Source organism: Carlito syrichta, unplaced genomic scaffold, assembly GCF_000164805.1.
Source record: "Carlito syrichta isolate Samal-C Ts95f unplaced genomic scaffold, Tarsius_syrichta-2.0.1 Scaffold136067, whole genome shotgun sequence".
Lineage (NCBI taxonomy): Eukaryota > Metazoa > Chordata > Mammalia > Primates > Tarsiidae > Carlito > Carlito syrichta.
The window spans coordinates 238,662-255,218 of record NW_007080163.1 but is presented as its reverse complement, the minus strand read 5'-3'; the positions used below and the strand labels follow the sequence as shown (position 1 = coordinate 255,218).

Here is a 16,557-nt window from a genome sequence, read left to right as displayed (position 1 = left end):
GAAAAAACTTGGGTATATTAAAAGAAATCAAAACTTGCAATAATAGGTTTTTTTAAAATTAGCATCCCTGAAGATATAATTTATAGCTTGTTCTGGGTTAACAATTTACACTATAAACTAAAAGGAAATTCAAATCTGGTAGATTCCATTAATTGGATGTTTTTCGACTATCCTCTAAGCACTAGTCTATGGGTAATCAATAAATACTGGGTGATTAGTCTCCTCTTAATAATGGTCTGTGCACACGTGTCCCAGTTGGAGCCAAAGACATTGGAGATACAGATGAATGAGTTGACTCAAATGCTAATGAATAGATAATATGAGAAATGCATCTGACTCAACACATTAAGCTCCATACAGCCTACTACAAAGTACAGCTGGTAGATAAGAAGGACATTGATGTGCATTTAATATAACTATTTGAAATTCCATTGAAAACATTCATCTTCATGAATGTACTTTCTGGGCTTTATCTCATTTTGCACTTGAGGAGTAAGCTTAGAAACAAAGACAAGTAATAGAAACCCAACAGCTTCCCGGGCCAGACTAAACAAAAGTTGACTTTCATCATGTCTGGAATGTGTCAATTTGCCTTTTATGTTAAGATAAATTTAACAGTACACTGGGAAATTAACTTAAAAATCATGGCTGTGCTAATCATGGGAAGATAATCCTATAGTACTAAAATTCTTGGGGTTCTTGCTCTTAAAATGCATGAATGTGTTTTTAAAGAAGAGTTGCAATTTTCATATCCAGCTGTGGCAACTGAGAGAATATAGCTAATCTTCTATATTGGTGCTGCAAATTTGTGGCACATTTAACATTGGAAAGAAGAAGGTTTGTTGTAGCAGGTTGTATTTCAAAAAATGGCCACATTAATATTTCTCATTCTACATGCAGAGCTTGTTATTTGCCCATCAAGAGGTAGCATCTACTTTTTCTCTCCTTGTACCTAGACGATTCATCATGACCAGCTTTACTAAGAGAATATGGAAGAAGTGATGCTGTGTAACTACCAAGAATAGGTCACAAAAGTTGATACAAAGTCAGGCATTGTGGTGCATCCTTGTCATTCCAGCTGCTCAGGAGGCTGGGAGCTCAAGAATCTGAGACCAGCCTGGGCAACATAGGGAAACTCCATCTCTAAAAAAATAAAAATAAGATAAAATAAAAAGGTGATACAGCTTCCACTTGGCTTTCCCAGAACACTTGTATTTGGAGCCTAGCCACCATATTATGAGGAATACCACATAAAGTTGTCCCAGCCATAACCCCATGGTGGTCTCAGGCAATAGCCAGTATCAACCGCCAGACACATGAATGAGTCCCCTGTAGATGACTTCATCCTTTAACCTTCTAGTCACCCCACTCAATGTCAAATAGCACAAAGACAAAATGTTCCCACTAAGCCCCAACCAAATTGTAAATCTGGGGAAAATAAGTGTTGCTGTTTTAAGCTACATTTCTGGTTTGTTACATAGCAACTGGAATATATATCAAGTGTCTTGATTTTATTTTATCTTCTGTCAACTGTTTATGTCACTTTTAACCAGAAAAACAATTCAACAATCATTTACTAATGATTCCATCTATGATGGTAGGATCTGACTCTCTCTCATAACGGCCTTGAACCCACTACACATTTGGTCACTAGTTGACCAACATCATGTGAGTGCTATGCTTATTCAATTTCTGCAATGGAATTCTTTTTTAAAAAATTATAAAAGGAATACATACTCATGAAAATTCAAATTTTGCAGATTCTTAGTTTTAAAAAAAGTCCAGTTGGTTGCCTAACTCTTCCTCAATCCCACATTTTTCAGAGAGGTATCCTTTCAGAACCATTTCTACTTCTCTATGTCTTTACACACACACACACACACACACACACACACACACACACACACACACACAAGTATATATTTTAGACATTTTCCTCTAAATAGCATGAGTTTCTTTTCAATGTGCTATGAAAGCAAGCCTATTGATAATGAAACTTAGGTAACTGTGATCAAGATATGAAGATGATGATGATGTTTGTTGTGTTCTTAGTCCTTACAATATGCCAGGCACTATGCTAACCATTTTACAGGTATTATCTTATTTAATATATTGCCTATGAAAGTACATACAAATCTTTAAAAAAGAACAGCCGCCCCCAGATAATTTCAATACTCCCTAAATCTTGCTGAAGCTGCCATGATGCATCACTATCTCTTTACACAAATGAAAAAGATACCCAGAGAAGACAGTTTAAATTGCCCAATATGTGCTGAAAAAAATGCCTGCTGCCTGAGGAGCAGGGTTAATGATGCAGTGTTCTTCAGACTTCATCTTTATGCAAACCACTCCAAAAAAGGAGACTTGAGGCCAGATCTTTATTCTGAGCTCTAGAGCCATAAATTCAGTCTACTTCATACACCCACTTCGCTGTCTGACACTTGAAACACATCATGCCCAAGACTAATGATCTGTTCTGCATATGCACATGTGTACACACACACACACACACACACACACACACACACACACACACACACACACACTGGTGTTCTTATACATGCTCCTTGGCACTGCTATCCAGCCAGTCGTGCAAACCCCGGACAGACCTGGTAATATATTAGACACTAACCCTTATTAACTCACCTCAATTTAAAGCCATAAATATATCTAAAATCTCTTTATGTCTCTGCATTTTTATTGCCAACAACCTAGTTCAATTTATGAGCATCTCTTACATAGACTACTATAATAGACTACTGATTTCCTCCCAGCTTCCCATTCAGGTCAACTCCAATCCATTCTCTATTCTGTAGCCAGAGTGATCTCTTCAAAAGCCAATTTCATCATTTTAATTCCAGGCTTCAGATTGTTCAGTGGATAACCCCTGCTTTTAGGGTAAAGATCTACATTCTTATCATAACTTATAAGCCAACCATGGTTTACTGTACCACTTCAAACTGCTCCTCTTTCTCTCACTTTTCAGCCACAGTCTTATTTTATTTTCTTCAAATATACTTAGTTCCCTCCCACCATGAACCTTTGCATGAGCTCTAAATTCTACGTGAAATGCTCTCTCCTTCCTTTAGTAATCTTCTTTTGCATCTTCAGCTCTCTGCTTAAATACCGGTTTTCCCAGGGAACACTTCCAATTATTTCACAATCTAATTTATATTACTTTATTACATTCTATCATAATGACATTCCCCTTTTTTACAGTCCTATCACAGTTTGAAGTTCCACTTTTATTAAGGGTAATATTTGTAATATATATCTTCCCAACTTGACCGTAAACTCTTGGCCAGCAAAGACCAGCATTGTTTAGGAGCCAGCCTACACTAGCTCACAATTGCTGAATGTGCCCATATCTTCTTACACTGTAGAACGCTGATAGCTTGAAACTGGTTGTGGTAGGAGTATTTGCACCATAGAAATTGGCAAATACTAAAACTCAAAGGCTTTATTTCTGAAAAATCAGTTGTTAAATGTTAACCAGCAAGAATCATGCTTGACTCTGCTTATTAACAATCTCCAGCACCTAGTACAATGTCTGGTACATGAAAGGGTTTCAAAAAGTACATGTTGAATAAATGAATGAATGTTCTAACCACAAGCTCAAATAGCATTCCAGTTGATGCACTCTTGAAATGAATGTGACCTTCCAGTTTTATGAATGAGAATACTTCCCCAAATGCAACTGCTATTTGCTAGGGATTTTTTTAGACATTTTGTTATTTGGATAATTGGGTTAGCCTCCGTCTGGATCTCCAGAGCCAACAATATAGCTGAAAAATTCAGTTCACGGAGAGCACAGTTCCCCAATGGTCAACTAATCAGGCTACATTTAAACCTCATAAGCAAAAACACATCATCCTTTTTCCCTTATCCCCACCTTGTTTTTCAGCTTTATAAATGGAACAAACTTTGTTAGGAATAACTGAGCCAAGAATATAAAAATAACTTATCCAGTGGCACACCTGTACAGTGTGTGTGCAGTATGTATGAGCACACATGGCATATGTTAATCATTTTGAAGGAACCTACATATGTAATAAACTATCTTCCTTAAACAGAAACAGAGGGAGGGTTGTTTGGAGACAGGTGAGAAGGTGTGTAAAATGAATTATAAAGAGGGTAGCAATTCAGGCTTTGTTGTCTGCTGGAGAAAAAACAAAATAATACCTGCAAGACAGCTGCATCCAAAATTAACCAATTACCCAGATAAATAAAAGCAACTCATGTACATTAGGCCTGAAGGAGCCAAGACAGTGCAGTAATGATCAGGTGGGGACAAGGCAGTCCTGAAGAGGAAAACTGTGGACATTTTTTAACCATTAGAACCCACTCCCAGGTTTCAGGTCACTAACAATAATCATAGTTTATAGAATGATAGATGTCTACATGGCATTTTCTAAATTCCATTTCTCCTTAAATATGTTTTTCAAAGCAGATTTATTGTTTCGATTAATCTTTTTGTGAGCTCCAAGAAATTCTGAAAGAGTTGAAGAATAGTAGTATTATTGGTTGATTCTCCAATTATTCTTTAAGGCTGGTCCCTTTCAATGTTGGGCTAACAAGTGGATATTTGGTTGAATTTCTTCTCCTCCTCCTCCTTCTCCTCCACCAATTCCAGGAAATGTTAGACATCTCTGCTCTGTTTCCATGAAAAACATTTGTTGGAGTATTCTAAATAATGGTGTGGCCTTTGTGAGAGTCATACATCATTGCTGGAAAATAGATATTTCATGATTTCTTGCTTCTGAGACATATCAATAATTTCCACCACCAAAAAATGCAGCCTTCATTCTGGTGGCATTTCCAAAATCAAAGACAATGGAAAAAATGCAAAGAAGTCAAGAGAAGCCCTGTATTTGTCCTGTAAAAAGTCAAAGAGAATGAAATTAGGGAAATGTTTAAGAAAATTTCTAGCATTTCCAACTTTCTTCAGGTCAGCAAAATAAATTAATTTATAAAGAAATATTAAATAAAAGAGTAGAAAAATCAAAGCACAACATATTGCAAAAGTCCAAGTATGAGTCAATATTAGACAAACCTATTACTATAAACTGCTAAATTATAAGTAAAAAAGAAAAACAGCTATCTCCTCCTTCCCCTTTCCTTTCAGAATAACCCATTCCAAAAGCCATTAGGTCCAAGAGGTAGTTGGTGGTAGAGGGGGTATGTAGGAGTGAAGTGGTATGAGAAAAGCATACATAGGGCAGAGGGCATTGGTGGTGGATATAAGACTGGTTTTAAACAAGGTTTGATCACATAGATAACTATCTAAAGGATAACGGAAGTTGGGTTTCTTACTTTCAGAGAAGCAAGTTACAAATATTGGAAGGGAGAAAACTCACATTACCCTGTGGAGTTGTATTAAAGTAAAAGCATCCATGGAAATTCATGGTTTTCTATATGTGGAAGGATGGACAGACAAATAGATGGATAGTTAGCTAGATATATAATACAGAAAATCACTTAGACATCAATGTGTTCACTAGGAGAGGCCTGGAAGCAGTGACACCCAAAGAGCTGTAAGTATACTTAGAGATCAAATTGTTGTTTCTAAATATCATTCTATCACTAAAAAGGCCAGGGCTTCTTGAAAAATGACTGATTCTAGGGCTAGGATGGACAGAATACAAGATGAAACTGAAGCATCTTCTTTTACTAGAAAATAAGGAAGTGTGCAAAGAATAAAGGGAACAAACCACAAGGACACAGGAGTCAGTTGGAAGGGCTCCCACTGGCCAAGTCTAGGATATTTTGAACACCAAAGTAGCTAATTCTAATAATGGATCATAACATGGCAAATTAAATATGAAAGCATGAGTTCATACTGCCATTTAAAAAAATGCATAAAGAAAAGTGGGACATTTATACAACCTCGAAGTACCTTTCAACAAAACTAGATAATTTCAAAGGGAAAAAGCATAAATGTACAGGAGAGAAACCTGACAGAAGACATCTTAATCAAGTGATTAAAGTAAACATCACCAGAAAACGAATAAATCAATATTATATACCACTTGAAAAGATACAATAAGAATTAAGTATCAATTTTTGTGATATTTCTGACTAAAGCTCATAATAGGAATCTAATAATGAGGAAACATCAAACAAACTAAGATTGAGGAACAAACTATAAAAGAACTGGCGTTTAATTTTCAAAAATGTCAAGATCAGTAGAACCCAAAAGAGACCAAACAATTGTTTCATATTGAAAGAGACTAAAGAGACATGACAACTAAATCCAACATACAATTCTTCTTTTGTAATAATAGGTTTATTGAATGTAACATATAGCTCATAAATTTACTTTTTCAAAGTATAAAATTTAATATATTTTAGTATATTCAAGAGATGTTCAAGCATCTGCATCATCTAATTTTAGGACAGTTTCGTCACCCCAAAAAGAAACCCCATACCCAAGAGCAGTCATCCTCCATTTCTTCTCCTAACACCTTCCAATCCCTAAGCAACACTATCATACTTCTAGTCACTATAAAATTTTAGAAAAATCTATGGATTTGTCTATTGTGGGCCTTTCATTTAAATTGAATTCTATAACATGGGGTCTTTTAAGATCGAATTCTTTGACTTAGCATAATGTTTTCGAGTTCATCCATGTTTTAACTTGTGTCAGTACAACAGTCTTTTTATAGCTGAGTAATATTCCATTCTTTTTATGGCTGAGTAATATTCCATTATATGAATATGAGAATATCCTATTATAAGGCCATTTTGTTTACTCATCAATTGATAGATATGTAGGCGTTTGTGTTTTTTACTATTATGAGTAACATTGCTACAATGAACTTTTATATATAATTCTTTTGTATGAATAGTATGTAACTCTGAACTAGACATTACTAAGGCATGGTTGGGTCAATTTGAAGGACTTGACTGAAATCTAAAGATGGAGATGATAATAATGTATCTATCAGTGTTAATTTCCAGGACCTGATGGTTGATTTTAGTAATATAAGAGAATATTTCTTGTCTACAGAAAATATATACTGAAATATTCGGAGTCGATGAGGCATCACATCAGCAACATACTCTCAAATGGTTCAGGAAAAACAGTTTTTTTGTGCTGTACACCAGCTTTTCTCTAAGTTTAAAACTGTTGAGAGTCAGAGATTTCATATTCACATAAAAAGATGCTGAAATATTTTTTGTTTAAATTCAGCATCTACTGTTGATTTTTTAATTGTGAAAATGCCTGAATAAATGAATAGTTCCTTCACAAATATATATTTGGTCTGATGTATATCTAAAACCAAAGGTCAGTATCATGGGGAGTAATGAAACATAAGGTATTTCTATTAAAGTCAGGAATAAAATAGGTTGTCCATTGCATCCATTCTTATTTATCATCATGCTAGAATTTCAAGCTAAAGTGAGAAGACAAGAAAAAAATATGAGATTCAAATAAAAGGTTTAAAAACTCTTTGAAGGAATACTAATATTTAGAAAGCTTACCAGTTAAGCAATATATACCAAAAAATATATAACTTTCCTATAGATCCAGAATAATCTGATAGAAGTCACGATCCAGAACACATTCCAGTTATAATGCAATACAAAACAAAAAGTAAGTAACAAATTGGTAAAATTATTTGGCATAAATATCCTTTGTACTTAAATAACTACTCTGTGTCACTAAGGAGAAAAAGAATGCCCTATAGAAAAATGAGCATCATATGAAAAGATAATTCCCCCAAAGAAGAAATTTAAATGGCAATAGACAAATTTTAAAATGTTTAATCTCACTAGTTATTAAAATGCTAAACAAAACAATAAAATTCCATTTGCTTTTGTTCATCAAAGTGTCATAAACTTTTGTTTAATGAATATGGGTGCGAGTGTGCAGAGAAATTGGGACTCTTAAAATACTGTTAGTGGCCGGGCTCGGTGGCTCAGCCTGTAATTCTGCGCCTTGGGAGGCTGAGGTGAGTGGATTGCTTGAGCCCGCGGGTTCGAGCCCTGCCTGGGCAACTTGGCGAGACCTCATCTTTACAATAAATCAAAAATTAGCCGGGCGTGGTAGCGCGCGCCTGTAGTTCCAGCGACTTGGAAGGCTGAGGCGGAAGGATCGCCGGAGCCCAGCGGACGAGGCTGAGGTGGCCGGGAGCGGCCACTGCACTCCAGTCTGGGCGACAGAGTGAGACTCCAACTCAAAAAAAAAAAAAAAAAAAATTACTGTTAGTGGTAATGCATTCTATTAGTACAACTTTCTTAGAGGACAATATGATAAAATATACTAATAAGCTCAGAAACATTAAAATTCTATCTTTTAACCCAGTAATTTTACTCTAGGAATTTATCCTTTTCGAAAATGTATATCAAATTTAGGTTCATAGATACTTATAAAAGCATCAATTAATAATAATAATAAATCCCTAAATGTCCAGCAACAGGGAACTGGTTGAATAAACTACAAAATTTCAATATGATTAAATATTATGTAGCTAATAAAAATGACATGACATTTTATGAAACACATTCACAAAAGATTGTTCAAAGCCATTGCAAAATGTAATTAATAATACACAAGCATCCTGTGTATAGAAAAAATTGGTTTATATTTAATAACATATCAATAATGGTCATTTTGCTTTTTCACAACTTCCAAGTTTCCAAATATTTATTTTATAATCTGAAAAAAAGATATCACAGTTTCATTTTTAAAAAAATATCTCCACAAGTGCTAGATGAATCTATAGCAACCAGTGAGGAAAACACAAAACAAAACGGACTTTTTCTTTTTTTTCTTTTTTTTCTTTTTTTTTTGAGTTGGAGTCTCACTCTGTCATCCAGACTGGAGTGCGGTGGCCGCTCCCGGCCACCACAGCCTCTACCTGCTGGGCTCCGGCGATCCTTCCGCCTCAGCCTTCCAAGTAGCCAGAATTACAGGCATGCGCTACCATGCCCGGCTGATTTTTTTATTTATTGTACAGATGAGGTCTCGCTGCCCAGGTGGGTCTCGAACCTGCGGACTCAGGCAATTCACTCACCTCAGCCTGGACTTTTTCTTATCAGCCAAGTTCATTCTGAGTCTGAAGTGTGACACAGATGCCAAACAACAAAGATGACTGAAGATTCTCCACAGAACTAGGGAATTAAGAACTAGATAGGTAATGGTCCCATTTTATTCTTTGATGTTTGGACAAAATTTGGAACATTGTACTGTTAGTAGAGATACACTTAAGGGACATGATTCCTGAGAGAGTCCAAAGAGTTCTATGATTAACAACTAAAGGAGATGAAAAGATTTAAACCACTAAAAAGAAGAGTTAAGGGGAATATAAAAATGCTCTTCAAATTTCCAAATGGTTGTCATGAGAGAGATTAGACTCATTCTTAGTGATTCTAAAAGTAGAATAAAAACCAATGCATTCCTGAATTATACCCCCACATCTTAAAAATAAAATAAAAAACATTAAAAAAGAAAAGCCAATGCACAAAAATTGCTCATATAGCATCTAGGGACAAGAAAAACTTCCCAGAGTGAGACTCATTTTACAAAGGAGAAGGAGGAGAGGTACAACATAGGTCTTCCAGCAAAGGCTTCTTCTTCCTCTTTTTTAAGAGTATCTCTAAATTTATTATTTTTTATTATAAAGACGTGGGGTACAATTCAGGGTTAGGTATACAAACGTTGATTATGTAGGCACCCTTGTTGACGAGGTATGCCCTTCCCTCCCTTAGCAGTTTCCCTCAACTGCCAATCCCACCCCTCCCCTGACAGTTTCCCACTACTGCCAATCCCTGTCTTATAGTATTATAGTTGTTTAAGGTCCGCTTATGAGTGAGAACATATGGTACTCTGTTCTTTGTTTCTGTCGATAGATCACTGAGTATGATCGACTCTAGATCCATCGAAGTTGCTGCAAAGTCCCTATGTTCATCCTTCTTTATGGCTGCATAATATTTCATTGTGTATATGTACCACATTTTTTTATCCAGTCCAGCTTCAATGGGCAACATGACTTCTAATGACTCGTCAGAGCTGATGCAACATAGATTGCTGCTCTAGTAATAAACTGTACTAGTTATGTGGATTCTAAGACTTCACAACTCAAAGTGCAGTCCATGCCTGGGCAACACTGACACCTGGGAGCTTGATAAAAATGCAGATTGTTGCCTCCACTCCTAAACCTAATGAATCAGAGTCTGCATTTCTCGAGGTCTTCATGGTATTCATATGCACACTAAAGAGTGAAAAGCAGATGAGGAAGAGGTACTTCAACTCTGTAGCCTGTAGCCTCTCCATCTACTTAGGTTCTCGGAGTCTTCTCTTGCTACTCCTCTTTCACCTAATCTTGCATGACCTACTAAATGTCCACTTAATAAGTAGTCATTAAAGGCAGAAAACATGAGAGTGGTTTGTGATGGAATGGATATAATGCCCTTCCAAATTAATATACCTGATGAATGATTACATTCTCACCTCATGAGTGATAATTTGGGAGCAGAGCAATTCTACTGAAATCCATGGACACGTAAATGGATGTGAACACAGCCATGTACTCTCTACCTGAGCTCAATGATTCCAATCGTTTCAAAAGCTCTCACCTTCCAATATGATTCTCCTTCATGTCCTGTCCTCAAGGCAGCAATTTTAGGCTGCTCATCCACCTTCTAGAGCTATTTTGCCTGTCAAGCAGCATATGTGCGTTCATTACATTAGTCCTACAGTCTACAAGAGTCTATCCTTGTACAAAGTTTCAACTTTCAACCTCTAATGGTCCAAAACTTCAAAGAAATAAACAGTGGAAACATAACCAGACCTCGTGTGTAAGACAAGGACCAGAGTACTTAACAGTGGCTGGATGTTAAAGGATGAGAAGACCAGTCTTCACTTTTGTAGCTTCCTCTTCTCCCAGTTCCCAACTCATGAGCTTTATCCTGTGGGACAGCCAAATGCTTCCAGTGCCCCACAAATACCATGCCTTTCATGCTTTCCCATACTTCACTTGGAGGGCCCTTTAGACTTATCTCTTTAGCCTGGACATCCTTTAACACTCAGCACAGGTTTCTCTTTCTCTTCTGAAAAGAGAACCAGCTACATGACCTGCTGCTCCTCTGCATTCCCACAGTACCTTGTCTTAATCTCCACTGTCTCACATGAGACCAGTTTGGTCCAATAGAAATATAACAGGAGCCATATAAGCTTAAATTTTCTAGTAGCCACATTTTTAAAAACTTAAAAAGAAACAGGTAAAGTTAATTTTAATTGTGTTTTGTTTAACCCAATATCTAAATATCTAACATACTATAATTAACACTATGTTACAAATTATTAATTGGATATTTTACATTCTTTTATCATACTGACTCTTCCAAATCCAATGTGTATTTTACACAGAGAGCACAACTCAACTCAGACTAATCACATTCCCAGTGCTCAATCGCTACATGTGGCTGGTGGTGACTGTATCGGACAACACAGCCCTACAACTGAAATAATGTTCAGGTTTGCCTTTTCTACTAGAAGGTATGCTACTCAAAGGCAAGGTCAGTGTTATATCGGTGGTACCATCAGTGTCTCCTCACTCATTTGTTGGCATGTCGTCAGTGCCTGGCATATATTGATCATTCACTGAATGCTTGCTGAACTGAACTGACCTAACATTATTTTGAGAGAAGATGAAATTTTAGTAGCTGCTCAAGTGAAGAGCAGCTTATGTATACTTAAAACAATTATGATGACAGAAATAATAGCTACTTCTTTTCTTGAGTCATGTTCTAAGCTTCTTAAACACATGAGGTGGGACCCCCCCAAAAGATAGAATTATTTTTTGGAGGGCAGGCACCTTGTAGCAGACTTCCCTGCTAGGTAAGTGTTCCAGGAATCTATTGGCATCAGTGTACCAGCTGGCGTTGTGAGAGGCTACTTTCAGCATCAGTGAATTTTTTGGAGATTCTTTCAACACATATGCCCATTTCATGATGGGTGATTTACAACTGCACCCCACTGAGTGTTCAGCAGTTTTTGACCAAAAAATGTCATGACCCTGTGCCCCACCCTCCCTATTCACCCAATCTCGACCCAAATGACTTTTTTTTAATTTCCCCAGATGAAAAAAATCCTCAAAGTGAAATGTTTTCTAATGTGGAAGAGACAAAATTTTTTTTTAAATAGCAGAAGCACTAAAAAGCATCAAAACTGACGATTTCAAAAACTGTTTTGAGCAGTGGAAAAAGCGTCTCCATAAATGTATTGCATCAAACGGAGAGCACTTTGAAGGTGACTGAAGTTTAAAGATGTAAGAATAAATACACAATTTTTAATAGATAAATTCCAGTTTTTTGGGCTCCCCCCTCATGTTATCTCCTTTAGCCTTCACAATGACTCTATGTACTGTATACTATTAATACCTCCATTTCATGAATGAAGAAAGTTTCCCCAAATCAAACAGCTATTATACTAGGAAAAAGAGCCAGGGCTTATTGAGATAGAGAAAAACAAAGAAAATAACATTAAGTACGCACACATGCATACGACAATAAACAAAAAGTTGAAACGAAACCATATCCACAGACATTAAAAGCCTCCTCCAATAGGTAAGCCTTTTTCTAACTCTCATTTACCAAGCCCTTCAGCATCTTTTTCAGAGCTTGGTGATCTGCCGCATTTTCCCTTATGCAGGGGGTACCTCTTTATCAATTTCTGACAAGACATTCCTTGTTTGATATTTAATATCTTTCATACTCCCTTTCTGTGCTGTTTGCATTTTGCCTGTCTTGTAAAAATGGCAGAGCTTTTCACAAACCACTCCAGTGAATAAATCAGGTCCTCATCTTCCAGAATGTTGAAAAAGAGTGGTGCATAAACTGCTTTTCTCTATCTACCACCCCCAGGGGACCCTACAGTCTCAATCTCATGGCCTGTGGGGGAGGAAGAAATAATTGTTGATGTGTGCTTTTATTTAAGGGAACTGGGCTGAATGGTGCCTAAGAAAAATGATGCCGATTCTAATTTTTTGGTGTATAAAAATTCCATTATCTCTAAACCACAGGAACCAGAATCACATCTGGCAAGAGAAATAAAGCTGGAGACAGAAGGAGAGGACAGATTAGGAGAAGCCTTGCAAACAGGCAGCTGAGTGTAGATTTGATGTGGTGGGAAATAAAGATCCCTTGGGGGTTTCTGAGCATGGGCGTGAAGTGATGAAAACAGTGATTAAAGAAGAGGAAATACAAGAAGGACAAATTGAAGGGCGGAGTTAGAATCTGAGAGGAGGCAGTAATCCAGGCCCAAGGGAGGTGGGGAAAGGATGGGATTTATTAGGAAAGATGTCCATGATTCTGTACAAATTAATTAACATATGCCCGCCCATAATACACTTTACTACCAAGTGACGACCCATTTTTTGGTGTTTTTTGAAAAAGTACTTTTACTATATTTGGGAAAGCAAAAATAAACTCATGGGGACCCAAACATGTTCATTAAGATGATAATAACATTTCTTATCTGTGAATATAAAGGTTTAACTGACTAGTACCCTACTGTGCAAATTAGCTTTATCGTAAGCATGTGGAACAGTTTGTTGGGCTGAAATGGGTTTCAGAGAAAATTATATTAGGTCCTTGTTCACAGAATAAACAAACACAATGAAAACTAAATAATTTTTGAAAGCAGCCTCTTGCAGATGAAGGCCACATGACAGACAGAAATGGCTGCCCTTAAAGGAGCAGTCCCAACCCAAGTATGTTCCTAACTCATTGCCCAATAAGACTCTAAAAACATCCCATCCAAGTGAGGTTCCACAGTGGCAGGAGTAGCTCGACTCTCAGGTTAACCAACATTAATTGCCTAGTACCCCCTCAGAGAACCCTCCTCCATAAGCCATTACATGCTTTAATTCTGGCTGCAGTTTTTGTTTGTTGTTTTTGCTTTTGATTTTTGAGTCCGAGTCTCATTCTGTCTCTCAAGCTGGAGTGCAGTGGCAAACTCACAGCCACTGCAGCCTCGACCTCCTGGGCTCAGGCGATCCTTCTGCCTCTGTCTCCCAAGTAGCTGGAACTACAGGTTGGCAACACCACACCTGGCTAATTTTTTAAAATTTATTGTAGAGATGAGATCTCGCCAAATAGCCCAGGCTGGTCTCAAACCCCTGGGCTTAGGCAATCCTCTAGCCTCCACCTCCCAAAGTGCTGGGCCTATAGGTGTGAGCCACTGCCGCCAGCAATGGTTGCAATTTTAAATGGTCTAGAGACTTAAACATGATTTTCCTTCAAGTTTAGATCTAGAAAGAACCTTGGAAAACATCTAAACAAATAGCTTAAGAATATTTTTATTCTGCACAATGTTTTTGGCAATTAAATCTAATGAGAATATAATGGGTTAATATTAAAATGGGGCTCCTTGGGTAGGAACTGGGGTAAAAGATCCACAACTCTGCGTACTCATCCTCTTTTCTTCCTTGTCCCTACTCCTCGGGATCCTGGGACAGCAGAAAGAGGTGTTTGCAGAATACTGAAGCATCTACTACTTTGTGTATATGTGTGCATTCTTGTGACAGATGAAAAATTGAAGCCAAGCAAGCTTAACTCGGGACTTCCTCTTCTAGCCATATGGCACACTAAATAACCTAGAAAGCCTTCTTCTGGAAATACATAGAATGATAAAGTTAGATAAATGCAAACATCTAACTAAGTGCATAGAATTAACTCACAAGGATAAGTTCATTGGTTTGAAAATGGGCACAACCTATGACTCCGCAAGTCCATGTCTGTGTATATATCTTAGTGTTTTTTAAATTGTCAGTGGAGGGGAATCATTGGGTCATGGGGTAACTTTTATAAATTGCAACCAGTATATATATACAAGACACTCAGGTTTGTTAAGTAGACTAAGTTGAATTAGAATTAAATAGAAAATAAGGGTTAGTATTATTCTGAGATACTTTTTTCCAAATATACGTATATACACATTCATAAATGTGGCACATGCATGTGCTGCATTTCCATGTAAAGTGTATCTTTAACTGTGGGCGTGAACAAAACATCAAAAAAATACTATCTCAGGAAAGCTGTTATATGTTAAGACAAAAAAAGGTACAATAATGCTCACTGAAACATCATTTATAATAGTGCAAAATTAGAAGCAACCTAAGAGTTCAACAGGAGATAGACAAGTTTACAAGTGGTCTGTTCATGAACTACTATACCAAAAAAGCAGTTCAAATGAGTTAATTGGAGCTAAATTGGTGAAATACAATGCTAAATTTAAAAAAAAACACAAGTTGCAGAATGGTATGTAAAGTGTGCTTCCATTTATGTAAAGTTTTTAAACATGCAAAATGATAGTACATATTGTTGAATGATACATGTGCATGCAGAAAAAGTATGAAAACATGCAAATCCAAGGCAGAGTTTGTGTTGGGTGGGAGAAAGGAAAATGGGATTAAGAAGTCCACAAAGACTTTAACTATGTCTGAAGCAAACCCGTCAAAATGTTAGGCTTGCCTCAAACTGGATGGGGCACACATCCAGAGTTTTGTTATTTTATTCTATTCTCTTGTTGATTAAAACAATTTTTTTTAATCCACAGGTACCCATCTGAGGCCAAATGGCTGATTGATAGAGTATTCTGGACTAAATCCAGGGCAGGATCCTAATGGATTCCCAGTCTAGTCTTCTTTCCACATGGCTCCCAGTTCATGATCTGTTTGCAAATGGAAGGATTTGCATTATTTTGGTCTCAATCTTGGTAATTTATTTTTTACCTGAGAGATAATGCTTCCCACAGTCCACCAAGGCCACATCTGCTCTGGCAAGAAATAGCACAAAACACATATACTTGGTGAAGGCTGAGCTGTTACTTCGCAGTTTGTTACTTGGCTCTGTTTTCCAACTTCACGCATGCATTGCAACAAAATGCTAAGCCACCAAAAGGTCAGTAGAGAGATGATACAAATATGCAAAAACTATAAGGAGAGAGAAAGAGAGAGAGAGAAGCACAAAAAGGGAAGGAATAGAGGGAAAACCAGCTTTGAATGAGGAACCATAAAGATAAAAAGCAATTAAATTAAAGAAAGAACATTGCTGAGAAACCACAAAATAGGCATGGGCGTATTTTAGATGATAGGAATAGCTTGAAATAGTAGCATTTTTATAGCCTTTGCTCAAAATATCCAATCTAACAGGAGGGGGCTTATGATTTTCTTTTGTTTTTAGTCTATCTTAAGACAAAAACAAGAAGATAAGCGATACCTTGGCAGCAACTGGAGAATCATAACACAGAGAGATTTATGGTGCTTTGGAAAAGTTCAAGGCAGTGGTTTTAGTCACTGGCTCCTTTATTCTCTTCAAGTTATATAAGAGGCTCTTCTGTTTCTTCTTTCAGACTAAATACATAATCATAACCTTCAGGGTGACATTAGCTTTTCAGGTGGGCAAACTGAAGTCCTCTGCTTTGTAGAGGGTGACACTGGCAGAAAATGAAGATAACCACTATAGCATAGGGCCTGGAACAGATCAGTTCATGGAGTTAAGAAGTAAACTTTCGGATACTTCTTACCCTGGCATGACCCCCACCTTCCT

The 16,557-nt window shown here is 37.0% G+C and overlaps 1 long non-coding RNA gene across 1 annotated transcript in view; it reads right to left on the bottom strand.

Annotated features, from left to right (window-relative positions):
• Positions 1 to 3,172: 3,172 nt before the first annotated feature.
• Positions 3,173 to 16,557, bottom strand: part of LOC103251106 — a 25,565-nt gene continuing 12,180 nt past the window's right edge. The window contains exons 2-3 of the long non-coding RNA XR_503706.2: positions 16,228 to 16,444; positions 3,173 to 4,876 (exon numbers count right to left, since the gene is read on the bottom strand). This is a non-coding gene — a long non-coding RNA (uncharacterized LOC103251106). The remainder of the gene's footprint in view (positions 4,877 to 16,227; positions 16,445 to 16,557) is intronic.